Source organism: Chiloscyllium plagiosum, unplaced genomic scaffold, assembly GCF_037043375.1.
Source record: "Chiloscyllium plagiosum isolate Xiang-an unplaced genomic scaffold, Cpla_swu_hap1 HiC_scaffold_3, whole genome shotgun sequence".
In the NCBI taxonomy this organism is placed as follows: domain Eukaryota; kingdom Metazoa; phylum Chordata; class Chondrichthyes; order Orectolobiformes; family Hemiscylliidae; genus Chiloscyllium; species Chiloscyllium plagiosum.
Window position 1 is genome coordinate 26,848,596 of NW_028270141.1, and position 15,057 is coordinate 26,863,652.

The window sequence follows — 15,057 nt, forward strand, 5'->3', positions numbered from 1 at the left end:
ATCGGCGCAATATCGAGGGCCGAAGGGCCTGTACTGCGCTGTATTCTTCTATGTTCTATGTTCTATGTTCTATGTAAGTAGTTGTTTATTGATCCAACACTTGTATGGTACATACTAACTATTGTAATATTTGTACACAATCTCCTGTTGTACTATCATTTCAGATATTATAAATACTTTTGGATATTTTACACTGAGGAAGATGTTGCAATTTTTGTTCTGTTTTGTCATTATCTCTTTAACAGTGAGAACATATCATTTGAATAATTGTACAAGGAGGGTAAGACTAGCTTTCCAATATGTTTCCTTGTGTTGTCATTTTTTACAATAAGTTCAATTTGGAAGTTTACTACTATAGGATAGGGACAAAATGTAGAAAATAACTCCATTCCTTATATAGTACGAACATGGCAAGTGCATTGTAGAATAACGTTTTTCATTAAATATTGACTTGGAGCAATTCCTTTTACTCAGTAGAAATTCAGATGCACATTATGCATTCCATTTCTGCTGGCACTTTAACTCCTCTATTTATTTCCATGTCAGTTTACAACAGATTAATCTTCAATCTTTTTGATAGATATTATGACTAAACAATTCGGTAATTCCAGAGCCATTTGGTGTCTCAGGTGGACTGACCAGCACCAGTGTAGTAATTATTATTGACAGCTGGAACCTAAAATAGTACTTCACTCATAATTTGTTACAGATCAAGTATTACAACTGACATTTGACAAGTCTCTCACTTTAGTAATTAAAAAAAAAGGCCTTTAGAAACATCACCCAAGAGGGAATACAGAGGAACCTCGATTATCCGAAGGACATGGGCAGGAGTATTTCACTCAGTTCATTGAATTCCGAATAATCGAATGCCAGATAACATAGTTTAGCTAAGCATCGGGACCTTGCGATCTTGCCGGTCAATCCAATTTTTGGAAAATCGAATGCCGGTTAATCAAGATTTCTCTGTAAATGTAAACTTAAAACATGCTATAGAAAAGGTGTGTGGGATTTAGCTTAGTGAAAGCTTGGTGACCCCTCCTCATATCCTCTACCTGATAAGTAATTGAAGCACAAAAATATATTTCCACTTAACATTCTTTGGTATATTCAGATATTTCTCTTTTTGTCTCACAAAGACAAATTTGTTCTGGATAACGAAAAATAGAACTGTCGAAGCAACTGTTTTTCTCTGTAAAATTGGAGTGGAACTCTTTTGTAGTAAACTTGAAAGATTTATGATTGGTGTAGTAAGTAGCAAGTTGAACAACCTCCCACGCAAGTCCCAATTTCCACCTAATCAGTCTTCAGTAAAGCTTAAATCAGAAGTGGTTTAAATTGCGTGAGTGTTAGTCAAATAGAGTGCAAATTGAGTAGCAGCTGAGCCAAACTGGTCTTGTTCTTGCAAAATGAGTTAGATTAAAATTGGGTCTAAATAGTATTGTACAAAAAAGATCTTCAAGTACTTCTGTTATGCAGTTTGTTGAAATAATTTGGTACATAATTCATGTTAGACCGATGAAAAAGCATTTCAAGATGATATTGCTCAGAAACCAACAAGTGGGTTCAAGGCTGGGAGCAATGTATTTGCACTATAGATCTAGTAGTCTGCATTACTAATTGCAAGCATTTGGCACTAAAAATGAAACAAGATGTGTGAGAAAATAATGTCATTATTTAATCATTGAAGATTCTATTCTATTACCCTCTGCAGCCATTCTCACAATCATTTTAACTTATTTGTTCTTTCTGGAATCTTGTACAGAAATTAGTTGTTATTTCTGTCTACTAAAAGAGCTTTGGGACATCCTAAAGATGGAGTGGGAGCATGGCCAAAAGGTGTTTCTTTACTATAACTAAAGTGCTTTTCTATTTTGTAGTTAGTACCAGTTTAGAAATGTAACTGAGCATTTCCTGATCAAAGCCAAGACAATGTATAATAGGAGCAGCAGTCACACAGGACATGGCCAAGCATTTCCTGTGAGGCATAGGTCATATAGAGAAAGCCTTCTATCTTCTTGTGGACTTCAGCCATGGTCAGGGACATGCTTACTAGACTCCAATCAGTCACCATTAGGTAGAATGCTTGGCTTGACATGATTGACATTTGACTCCCGAAAAAGATCATGAACTGATGTAGACTAAGCTCCAGAGGTACAAGGTACTTGGACTTTTCTAAGTGAGGCAGGGATCTCTCCTTGGGGTACCGCTCTACATTTATCAATAATTTGTTGGACGGTTGAGGTATTTATTGGGGGAATCAAGAACAGCTTCTTCCCCGCTGTTATCAGACGTTTGAACAGACCTCTCATATACTAAAAAGGATCTTTCTCTGCACCTTCTCTGTAACACTATATTCTGCATTATTCTATTGCCCTGATATACTTTTGTAAGGCATGACTTGCCTGGATAGTATGCAAATAAAGACTTTTCACTGTATCTCAGTACAATAATAAAATCAAATCAAATCTTTGTTGCAGATGTTATTCACCTCACTTCTCCTCAGAGCCAAACTATGTCTGTCCTTGAAAGGTCTACAGTCCAGGACCTCTCTGAAGGAGCTACATGTCTTATTTTAAAACTGGGTCCTGTCCACAGGCAAGTAACTTTCAGAGTTTTATTTCATGCGCAGACAAAATAAATGTAGTGGTTCTTTGCATCTTTTATTCAGTTGTCCAAGAAGTGCAAATTACTGGCTTTGTGTGAGGACCACTTAGTGAAAATAATCCTATCCATATTCTCAACATGTTAAAAGAAAATAAAGAGGTTTAGATTAATGAGTAGGTAATACAGTACTGATAGGCTTGGTTAAAATTATGCATAGCCTTGGTTAAAATTGGTTGAAATGACCAATTAACTGACATATCCATAAAGAATAAATTGCACCATGAATGATATTTTACTATGTACTTAAATTGTGACAACTAATAACTTCCAGGGTTCAGAATTGGTATTGTCAACTGAGTGTAATTTTACTTAAACTCTATCTTTAACTGCTACATCAGTTTTTTTTAACCAATGGTCATACATTCTTATATTGGCTTCAACTACAATATTGTAATAGAAAATCTGAGTGGCTTCTGAAGACATAGCTAAAGAAATATGAATTGAGGCCATGACCTGCACAGAGCTCCTGAATGTTCATAAATCCTCCTTAAATCATCTCTGAGACTTTCGGGTGCCTTAATGGGACTGGGTCAGGTGAAATACTGAAACCTTAAAAAAGTCTTAAAATTGAAAGTGACCTGCCTCCCAGAATGTTGGTTGGTCATTTAAATATTCTACTGAGGCTGCATGCTTCAGCTGCAGCTTCAGTATCGACATCACTTTTGGAGTTAACCCCTTCTGGCCAGCATTTCGCAAAAACACAGCAGCGAAAGTGAGACAAAGCCGACTGAGTGGAAGAGAATCATTTCATGTTCTGTTTATGAGTCAGGAGGAAGAGGTGTATTTCCCTCTCGTCCATCAAGATTCCCTGCTTTTCCATGTCCAGGACTGTTGATCTGCATCCTGAAGTGGATTCCCTTCCTGACACACAACAATGATCCCAGTCAAGATGGGGGACTTGATAGGGTATGGTGAATGAATTGTGTTTCATAGAGTCATCATAATTAATCTGAATATTTTGCATAACTGCAGTCAATAACATGAATTATCTCAGATCGTCAGTCTGAAATTCTCATGAAAATCATCCCAAACAATGGAGAAATGACAAAACAATGTATGTATTTCACTGAAGTTTTAAGAGGTTTAGTTAACTACTAGTCACAATCTAAATATATTATATACAGTTCTATTTGAGGCAGTTAAGTGAAAAGGTATTTCTGCCATTAATTTGCCTTTGTGCTTTTCCAGATAGGGAACAAATGTGTGGATATAATCCAAAACACCAGGTTTTTTTAGTTTTTATTTACCTCTTTATCCACTTACATTTTAACAGTGTAGTATTGATAGAATATTCAATCAATCAGCAAGTTCTTGTTCTTTCCTCGTAACTTTATTCCAGTTGAACAGTGTGATGGAAGAGACATGCCAGAACACCCTTAGCTGTTTTTTTCTTCTTGAAGATACTGACTGACATGCTGTATATGTCAGATTATTTTAATTTTTATTAAAGTTCACTGGCAACGCATTTTATTTGCCAGTGAGTGTTTCTGAGTTTATGATTGACTTCCTGCACTTTGCAGTTGGCAACCCAGGAAAATATGAGGAAGTGCGCAGGATATAAACATGTTATTTTTATGCGTATACTTTGACAAAGGTGGAAGAGGAGCAAGAGGATGGATGGAGTGGAGGATCCTGTGCAAAAGGCAAAGGGATTGCTAATGGCAGGGAGAAAAGAGATGTAACAGGGTATAATTTGTGAGAGTGAGAGAATAAGTTGTCTCTGTGAAGTCTTCAAAATATTAGCTGAAAACAAAAAGCAAGGTAGAAAATGGTAAATTATTTCCACTGCTTGGGGATATTAGAGTTTGGGGCGGACTCAAAGTGGGCCCACCATGGTCTCAAAGTGGGCTCAGCACGGTTAGGGCCAGATCATTTAGAAGAGATGTTAGTAAGCACTTCTAAACACAAAGGGTGGTAAAAGTTTGGAACACAAATTCTCTTCCACGACTTGCAGTGGATGCTGAATCAGTTATTTATTTTAAATCTGAGCTCGATAAGTTTGTGCAAAGCAAATGTATAAATGTGCTATAGGCAGAAGGCAGGTGTATGGAGTTAAGCCACAGATCAACTAAGATCTCACTGAATGACAGAACAGGCTCAGAAAGCTGAATGGTCCACTCCTGTTCCCATGTTCCCTAAGCGCAAACAAGATACAAACAAGACAAAGTTCTGGATGGGGACAGAATACGTAAGAAAAAATGAAAAACAGGCCTCGTGTGGTCAGTTTCCAAAGTTATGGAAATCAATAATGAGGCCTCAAGGCCTTAGGGTTGAAGCAGAAGATGAGGCACTGTTCCTCATGCTTGCATTGTGCTGCTTTGGAACATTGCACCAAACTCAGGACAGAAGTGTTAGCATGAGAACAAGATGGTTTATTGAAATGGCAAGCAACTGGAAAGTCAGGGTCATTCCTATAGACAGAGTGGAGGTGTTCTGCAAAGCTATCACCCAGTCTGAGTTTGGTCTTGCCAATATAAAGGGGACTGCAAGGCGAGCAGCGAATGGAGGAGACTAGATTGAAAGAAGTACAAATAAAACATTGCATCACTGTGAAGATGTGTTTGCCTTGAACAGTGAAGAGGGAGGTGGTGAATGGACAAGTATTGCACCTTCTGTGAATGTAAGGAAAAGTGTCATGGGGAGTGAGGAATGTGAGGAGTGAACAAAAGAGAATCGATCCTGTGGAATGCTGATGGTGCAGGGGAGGGGAAAACATGTTTGGTGGTGGCATCCTGCTGGAAATGGTAGAAATATGAGAGGATGATCCTTTGAATTTGGAGACGTGTGCGAATGGAACCGAATAACAAGGGCGGAGTAGGGCACCTGAGCAGAGGGCTCATCCACTTTCTGTTTCATTTCTTTTCTTCATTTCCTCTTTCTTTTCTTTCTTTTCTCCCTCTTCTTTTACCTACCTCTTGTGAAAGAGCTTGGTTGTGGCGACAACACAGGCAATGGCAAGTGGGCCAGTGCAGACTGGAGTGGACCCAGCGCAGACTTGAAGTGGGCCCAGCCTGGACTTGGTGGGCCAGCGCGGACTCAACTGGGCCCAGCGCAGATTCAAAGTGGGCCCAGCGTGAACTTGAGTCGACCCAGCGTGGACTCGTAGTGGGCCCAATGCGGGGTTGACTGGGACCAGCATGGACTCAATTGGCCCAGCACAGACTCAAAGTGGGCCCAGCGTGGTCTCAAGTGGGCCCAGCCTGGACTCGAAGTGCACCCAGCGCAATGTCAAATGGGCCTAGCATGGACTCGAAGTGGGGGGAGTATGGACCCTAGTGAGACCATCACAGACTCGAAGTGGGCCCATCGCAGACTCGAAGTGGGCCCAGTGTGGACTCATGTGGGTCCAGTATGGATCCAAGTGGACCCCACATGGACTTGAAGTGGTGCCTGTGTGGACTCGGTGGGGCCAGTGTAGACCCAGTGAGCCTATTGCAGACTCGAAGTGGGCCCAGCATGGTCTCAAGTGGGCCCAGTGTGGACTCAGGTGGACCCAGAGTGGACTTGAAGTATTTCTACATTGATGACATGGTCTTGTGACAGAGATGACTTTGGGTTCCTGGCAATATCTATAGGACACCGGCTATGGCGGCAGCGAGTGTGAGTTAGGGCTGAGTACAAGACGCAGCAGAGTCGGTGAGGTGGGTTTGAAGCAGACTCATGGCAGTGACGGAATAGTGTTTGGGTCAATGACGTACCCAATGGCATCGGTGGCAGCTGCAGTGTGAGGTCCAGCGAGGACGCTGGTGGAGGCCCGATGGTACCGAAGATGGTGACCCGTCATCCTGCGGCAGTGGCACAGCCAAGGTCACTCATGCCTGGTCACCTGGCTCAGGGCCCAAGAAGGACTGTAAAGTTGAACTCTACCTCTTTATTTTTCTGCCTTTCTGTTCCATGTTTTTAAAATTTATTTTTCTGTGTTTTAGGGTGGCAGCATCATACATGTGATGGCACATGTATTGCAACAAAATACACGTGATAATAAATAAATAAATAAGGTCTTATATCACTCTTATTTGAAAAAGTGGGGAAGGTCAAGGGCAGAAATGCAAGAGATGGATCAGACTCGCTGAGGGCTCTTTCAACCACAACCAGGGGAGAGGGAAGGAGCTTTCTGTTGAGGACAAATAGTCATGTCAGAGGCACCCGGATAGAAGGATAGCAGCAACAGACCAACACAGATGGAGATACTGGGAGAATGGAATTGAATCCTTACAGGAAGCAGAGTGTGAGGAAGTGTAGTCAAGGTAACTATGGGGATTGCTGGGGTTGTAATGGATGTTGGTGAACATCCTATCCTCAGAAATGGAAACCGAGAAGTCAAATGGGAAAACGGGTGAAGGTGAGAGAAGGATGGAAATTGGGAGAAAAACAGATGAATTTCTCCAATTCCGGATAAAAGCAGGAAGCATGACTGAAGATGACATTAATGTATAAGAGGAGGTAGGTGTGTGTGTGTGTGTGTGTGTGTGTGTGTGTGTGTGTGTGTGTGTGTGTGTGTGTGTGTGTGTGTGTGTGTGTGTGTGTGTGTGTGTGTGTGTGTGTGTGTGTGTGTGAGTGAGTGTGAGTGTTGGAGGGGAAGGTGGGGTTCCCCAAACACAACTGGAATGTTTCACATAACTGAAAAAGCAACAGACATCGCTGTGATCCATGCACATACCCATGGCCAGACCTTTGTTTTGGAAAAAAAACGAGAAGAATCTGATGAGAAGTTGTTCAAAGCGAGACCAAGCTCAGTTAAGTGAAGGAGAATGGGACTGGAGGGAGGGAGGGAGTCTGTGCAGACAGCTTTTCAGGGAAGAAGCAGAGAGCCTGTAGACAATCCTGATGAAGAATAGATGTGTAGAGGGATTGTATAGCCACGGCAAACAGGAGACAGTGCAGACCAGAACATTGGAAGTCATGGGACTGACATAAAGCATCAGAAAAGTTATAAATATAAGTGAGGAGAGACTGGACAAGCTGGAAAATAAGTCAAGATAGGAGGAAATGGGTTGAGAGGGGCAGTATCAGGCTGATATGATGGGTCTGCCAGGACAGTCTTGTTACTGGATTTTTGCGAAGTTGATAGAACCAGGCTGTGCAGAGTTGAGCAAAGGAGGTGGGACGCTGAGGAGGGAAGATCTCCAGAGGAAGTGGGGTCTGTGATGGTCCTGGAAATTATAGCTTGATTTTAGTAATGGGGCCATGATCCAGCAGGAGATCGGAGGAAGTGTTTAAGAGTAGGCGTTCAGGTTCCGCCAGGTAGAGGTCAGCACACAGTCAATATATGCACTATCTTTATTGACAGGATGGTTAACAAGGCCAGGGTTGAATCTGAAGAAACAACCATCAAACAGTGCAGCACAGATACAGGTCCTATGGCCCAGCATATCGGTGCCAACCATGATGATATTCTAAACTCATCCCAACTGCCTCCTCATGGTGCATATCCCTCTATTCCCTGCATGTTCATCTGTCTGTTTAAATGCCTCTTAAACTTTGCTATCGTATTTCCGTTTACCACCTTCCATTGTAGTACATTTCTATCACCCTCTATGTAAAAAGAAATTGCCTCACACATCTACTTTAAACACTCCCCCCTCACCTTAACCTTATGCCCCCTAGTATTTGACATTTCCACCCTGGCAAAAAGACTCCGCCTATCAACCCTATCCATGCCCTTAAAATTTTATATACTTCTGTCATTTACTCGTCAGCCTCTGACGGTCGAATATAAACAATCCGAGTTCATCCAACCTCGCCTTGTAGCAAATGCAATCAAATTCAGGTAACATCCTGGTAAACCTCCTCTTAACTCTCTCCAAAGCCTTTACATCCTACGTAGTTCACCGACCAGAACTGCACAAAGTACTCCAAATGTGGCCTGACCAAAGTCTTATACAGTTGCAGCACAACTTTCCAACTGTTATTCTCAATGCCCTGAGTGATAAAGGTAAGCATTCTATTTGCCTTCTTTACCACCTTATCAACTTGTGTTGCCAATTTTCGGGAGCTATGGGCTTATACCCCAAGAATCCTCAGTACATCAAAGTTACTAAGGGTTTGGCCATTTACTATATCCTTTCCTCTTGTATTTGACCTCCCAAGATGCATCACTTCACAGTTATCCAGATTAAACTCCATCTGCCATTTCTCTACCCAACTTTCAGCCGATCTATATCTTGCTGCACTTTTAAAAAATATCCTTTCTCACTATCCACAACTCCACCAATTTTTATGTTATCTGCAAACTTATGAATCAGACCACTAAATTTCCATCCAGATCATATATTACAAAGACCAGAGGTCCCTGTACAGCTCTATGGAACACCATTAGTCACAGACCTCAGGTCAGAAAAGCACCCCTCCATTTTGTCTTCTATGGTCAAGGCAATTTTTTATTCAACTTGCCAACTCACCATGGATTCCATACGATTTGATCTTCTGGACCAGCTTACCATGAAGGACCTTGCCCACCACAAGAGAGAGAAAGATTAGAGTGTTGGAGGAGAGCAGTGAAATAAAGGCAGCAGATGCCACATTGTCAGTTCTCAATGAAGAGATCAAGTGCAGACAAAAAGGCCAAAGGGAGAGGTCAAGCCAAAGGGGGAGTATTGAAAACTGGTGTAAAGGTCAGTGTGGCAGGGGGAGGACTCCTGTCCAAAGAAATGGGCATGGAGACAAAGACAGTGGAAGCAGAGTTTGACATCATGTCATGCCCAAAACTCTGAGATGGGGGTGTAATGGGATAAAATTAAATCAAAATAAGAATAGATTGTTCAGCATCAGAGAAGGGAAAGATCTGGCGAATATAAGACAAGATGTGAGATGTTTCTCAATAGCGTTACAACTCTTTTTGTCTTTTGCACTGGAGTATACACCATCTGCCTTTGCTCCTCCTCCACCTCTGTCAAAAATATAGAAATAACCATTATCCAATACTATTTGTTTTTGGAGAATAGTGATACTAGAATTGAAACATTAAATCTGTTTCTCTCTCCCCAGATGCTACCAGACCTGTTGAGTTTCTCCAGCATTCTCTGTATTCGTTGTCAATTAACATTTGCTTAATGTAAGCAAGATTTGTTTAAACCTTCAATCAACATCACATTTTAAAAATAAAAATTCAGCAATGACAATGTTACCATGCAAAAATGAATCCAAGTACTTAGGAGATAAAAATGGATGACTTTATTTTGTAAGATAAAAAACAGTAAAGTCATCACAGTCTGATCTCTATTATAGAGAGACAACTGATAATAGTTTAACCTGAAAGTCACCACACTTCAGGTGAGGGGACGGATTGACAAAGTAAATACTTCATGATAAACACATCAAAAGCAGGAAGTGAACCTACACTGTTGGTAGTGCTTTGCATTGTAAACTAACCAATCATCCAATGGAGCTAAACCAATCTTTTACCGTGCTAGATAAACCACTGTAAAATCTAACGCTCAGATTATCTAACTTAAAAAAGAGTTGATACCAGTTCAAAATTTGGAGCTGTGTATTCACAATTTACTGAATTGATTGATTGGCCTTAAGAGAAAGAGGTCAGCATTTCACAACCTTCTTTGGAAAAAAATGAGGATGGAAATGATCTGCTCTGTCAGTTTACAAGCCAAAGAATGAGGTAAAAATTGTCCCCAGAGGTTTAGGATTGAGGTTTAAAAATGATTGATTGTTTCACTTCCAAATTAATGCCTTTTTTAAAACTTTAATTATCTTTGGTAAGATAGGAAGAACAATTAGCTAAAGCAAAATCAAATACTTAATTAAGTGTTTGAGTTCACCTTTCATGTGTTGCATTGTTCAAAATTTAGATCTTGAACTCATTTTCTTCTTATACAATTAGAGAGAACAATCAATTAAATAACTATTTATCTTCAGAATTTACATAAGGCATCGGGAAGAGAAAGCGGTATTACTGGTTTAATGGAGAAAGTAATGAAATTTATCCATTGAGAAAGGAAAATGCTTGGGCAAACCTTATACAGAATCCGAATATTAAATAGGGAACTACTGCAAGCACGCCAAGCAGGCCAAGTTTAAAACATCGATTTTCAGATGCAAAGTACCCTCCAAGCAAATTTATGAACTGAAGAATTTGAGAAAAGACCCAGGAACAATTTAGAATACCATTCTTTTATCTTGAAGACATGGCCTGGAACCCAGACCAAGATGAAACTTCCCACACTTTGACCGCTGAAAGACAAACCAGCTTTAACCTGGGTTCAGCGGATCAAACTATCCATAGTTTAGACAAAGGTGGCAAAAACCAACATGTCAGATAATCATTATCTGAGGCCAGGCTAAGTTATATTGCAGGAAGACTCAATAGAATTTTACTCTCTATTATGTGTATTAGACTTGGACCAGAAGTGCTTAATTTTTCTTGCATGAGAACAATGATTACAATTTTATTGCCTGTACAGTACTGGGAGGGATCGAGTGCATGTGCAGAGAGGTGGAAGCATAACTTTTTGATCCTTATTTGACAGCCAGATCAAAGTGGAAAGCTGCACCATTATAAATGACTGACTCCTCTCATTAAAATCCAAATTTCATCCTATTTTGTTGTTTGTTTTGTATTTTGACAGTACAAATTAAATCAGACAATAGGTGCTGAAAAGGCTTATTAAAAATGTTGCTGTCTGTCTTGAAACAGTTTGAAACAGCTTGAAACAAGTGCTGGCAAATGGGACTGGATTAATTTAGGATATTTGGTTGACATTTGGATCGAAGGGTCTGTTTCCATGCTGTACATCTCTATGACTCTATGACAATAGTCAACATTGATCAACCAAATCTTCTAAATCAAACAACGGATTTAACAATTAATAATTTTAATAGCTCAGACCAAAATGGATCAATTTGAAAATCTTGATTGTGTAAGAATCATTGTTAACTTGCTGGCTCAGTCCAATTTTACTATTAGGATTTAAAAAGTGATTTGCACATTTGATGTTGAATGAGCTGCAGCCGGAGGCTGGTTCAGTTGGTGCTGTCAATTTTGATGCAAATTGCCTTGAAAGTACTTTTCAACCCACCCAAATGTTATACCCCAGAAACCAGAATTCAAGTGGTCTAATAATTGATCTAAACATACCCATTTTCACCAAACACATTAGGTTCAAAGAAACACTGTTAAGTACATTTAGTGAGGGACGTATTTGTCCAAGTGACGATTGTCTTTTTAAATTTTGGGAGAGTGTAATATGCATTAAGGATGCTCATGGAAGGCCACTAGCTTGCTCAACATTCTCTTTCAGTCGCACTTCTACTTAAATCGCAAAGATATTTGAGACCAGCACACCAAAGGTGTAAAACTGGCCTCAATTTACTTTTGTAGTTGAACGATGAAAAGTGAAAAAATGTTGCAGCAGAGACATGATGGATGCAATGTAAAGAGTCTCATATAATGATGGAATAACGGTTTACAAATTTGTGATTCGGAGATGCCGGTGTTGGACTGGGGTGTACAAAGTTAAAAATCACACAACACCAGGTTATAGTCCAACAGGTTTAATTGGAAGCACTAGCTTTTGGAGCACTGCTCCTTCATCAGGTGATGAAGGATGAGCACTCTGAAACCTAGTGTTTCCATTTAAACCTGTTGGACTATAACCTGGTGTTGTGTGATTTTTAACTTTGAACAAATTTGTGAAGTTGGTTTTGTATTTTATATATTGTTCTCCTAGTACATTAATAACTACATTTTGCAGTCAGATTGAATGTTACATTATAATTAACCTGAACTTCTGATGCCAATCCATAGTTCTCCAATGATTTGAAAATTATCTGACACTTGTGCTTGAGCAGGCTTCTGTCTGTTTGAAACTCATTTATTTTACCGAGAGTAATATATTTTTAGCTGTTGGGGCTCTTCTCAAAGAAATGTATTTTTGTGATATTTCCAACTTATCTGTTTGAGGGAAAGTAATTAAGGTATGCCACGTGAATTATATTTAATTAATCTATCCGATGTGAATGATTTCAGATTTGAAAATCTGTTCCTAAACTATATGGAATGCCTCTTACATCCTCAGAACTGTGCCATCAGGACTGATTTAAAGATCACAAAGTATTCCATTCCTTATTTAGTAATTGCGACTTTAGCAAAACAAAACTGCTGCAAATAGAGAGAGTTTGATTAGATCAGATTCCCTCCAGTATGGAAACAGGCCCTTCGGCCCAGTCCACATCGACCCTCCGAAGAGTAACCCACCCAGACCCATTTCCCTCTGACTAATTCTCCTAACACTATGGGCAATTCACCTGACCTGCACATCTTTGGACTGTGGGAAGAAACTGGAGCACCTGGAGGAAACCCACTCAGATACAGGGAGAACGTGCAAACTCCACAAAGACAGTCACCAAAGGCTGGAATCAAACCTGGGACCCTGGTGCTGTGAGACAGCAGTGCTAACCACTGAGCCACTGTGCTCCAATAATACAGGAGAAGATGGATTTTACTTGCAATATGTATTCTTCAACTCACTTAATCACCTTTGTTGCTCTTATTTACAGATGCTTCCAAGTTCCCTCCTCATAATTTGGATTTTCAGTCCTCCTTTATTAACCTTCAGCACAGTTAATTGCTTTAGAATTATAGAATCATAGAAAGCTTCTTTTCCTTTATTGTGCATTACATGATTTCTCAGCCTATTATTTTAAAAGAGATATATCCAAGGAGGCCATTCCTGCCCCTTGTGGCTTCTGAAACAAACATTCTTGTGGCCGATAGGGCAGAAGATATTGGATTTCGTTAAAGGAGATGATTATAACCAGAGTGTAGCTATTGGAGGGAATCTGCAGATGGCAGGAAAGACTGATGTTGAGTGAATGGGATAATTAGGACAAGATGAAACAATAGATGCAACAAAGTGGAGGATCTCAATTTGGACATAAAAGTCAACAAATATATCAAACTTAAGGTAAAGGGGTGGCATGGTGGCTCAGTTGTTAGCACTGCTGCCTCTGTGCACCAGGGATCTGGATTTCACCCTCGGGCAACTGTCTGTGTTGAGTTGACACTTTCTCCCCATGTCTGAGTGGGTTTCTTGCGGGTACTCCAGTTTCCTTCCACAGTCCAAAGATGTGCAGGTTAGGTGGATTGGCCATGCTAAATTTGTCCATAATGGCCAAAGATGTGCGGGATGAGTGGATTACCCATGGGAAATGCAGGGTTACAGGTATAGGGTAGGAGGGCCGGTTAGTGTCAGACACTTTTTGGAGGATCGGTGTGGACTCCATAGGCCAAACACCTTGCTTCTACATGGTAAGGAATCTATGAAGTGAAGACATGAGTTTGTTTGTTCTTTCCAGAATGACTCCAAAATAAAATGAGCTGCAATATTGTTCAAAATTAAGCAGGATGTTGTTTTGCACTGCACTGCTAGAGTAGTCATAACCATCCACTTATTTTATAGCCTGGATTTGAATATCTAGAGATGGAGCTGTTAGAGCCGGGTAAATAGTAGAATTGAGGAGGTCATCTTAGACAACATGCACACCTGATAAGAACAATGGATTCAAAATTAGAGACCCAGCAGCTATAAAACAAACCAGTAGAACCACTCACATTGATATGGCTGATCAAAAGGGATTAATTGGCAATTAGAAATAATGTTTGTGAGGAAGTTGGAGTTCAAAAAGAAGGTTATGAAAAACTTAAAGGTGTAAGGAAGTCTCTTCTGTAGATTTTTAAAAATGTTTTTGCAGCAGTTATAGTTACGTGTGGAGATGCAAAGTCAAAGCAAACTTTAACCACAGATTACATAAGACTGGCTATTGACCTGAATTTGAACGCCACAATCTTACCACGAACTAAAATGTGCACTCTATTTCAAGAAATCAGTTTCCATTAAAGCAAATGATATATTCATTGGATGCAAAAGGTTAATTATTCTTTATAATGAGTGCTATCAACATGTAAAATGAATGTTCTTTTTTTTAGTTGAAACTTTGTTAATATAATTACAAAATCTCATTTACTGAAATCCAGATAAGAAGTTTTGCTGTTACCTATGAATTTGTGCTTATTCTGGCTACATTTAACTCTTAAATTTTGTGATAAATGAAAGGATATCATGATCGAGGTATTGTGGTTTGAAATTTCAAAGTGTATTTAGAATACAATTATAACATCAGTGTAAATCTTTCTAAGGTCATGCACGATTTGTGTAGCTAACACGCAAAACAATACTTTTCACTGTATATGTGACAATGATTAATCAATCAAATCAAATCAAACATTATACCAACAATGTCATTTTAGTTTGGTCCAGTCAGGTCAGGTATTAATGTTGGATTTAGAATTTAAATCCTCATTGTATCAGAATTTCCTATATCTGCTTTGAGTATGTCACTTTTCCACAGGCACATCAGACAATGCACTTTCAGAAT

The 15,057-nt window shown here is 39.8% G+C and overlaps 1 protein-coding gene and 1 pseudogene across 2 annotated transcripts in view; both read right to left on the reverse strand.

Moving 5' to 3' along the window:
* sntg2 (syntrophin, gamma 2) overlaps positions 1-15,057 on the reverse strand; it is a 1,097,028-nt gene that overhangs the window by 701,864 nt on the left and 380,107 nt on the right. The window lies entirely within an intron of this gene.
* On the reverse strand, positions 1,919-6,451 carry LOC148150539 (microtubule-associated protein 1 light chain 3 gamma-like; annotated as a pseudogene).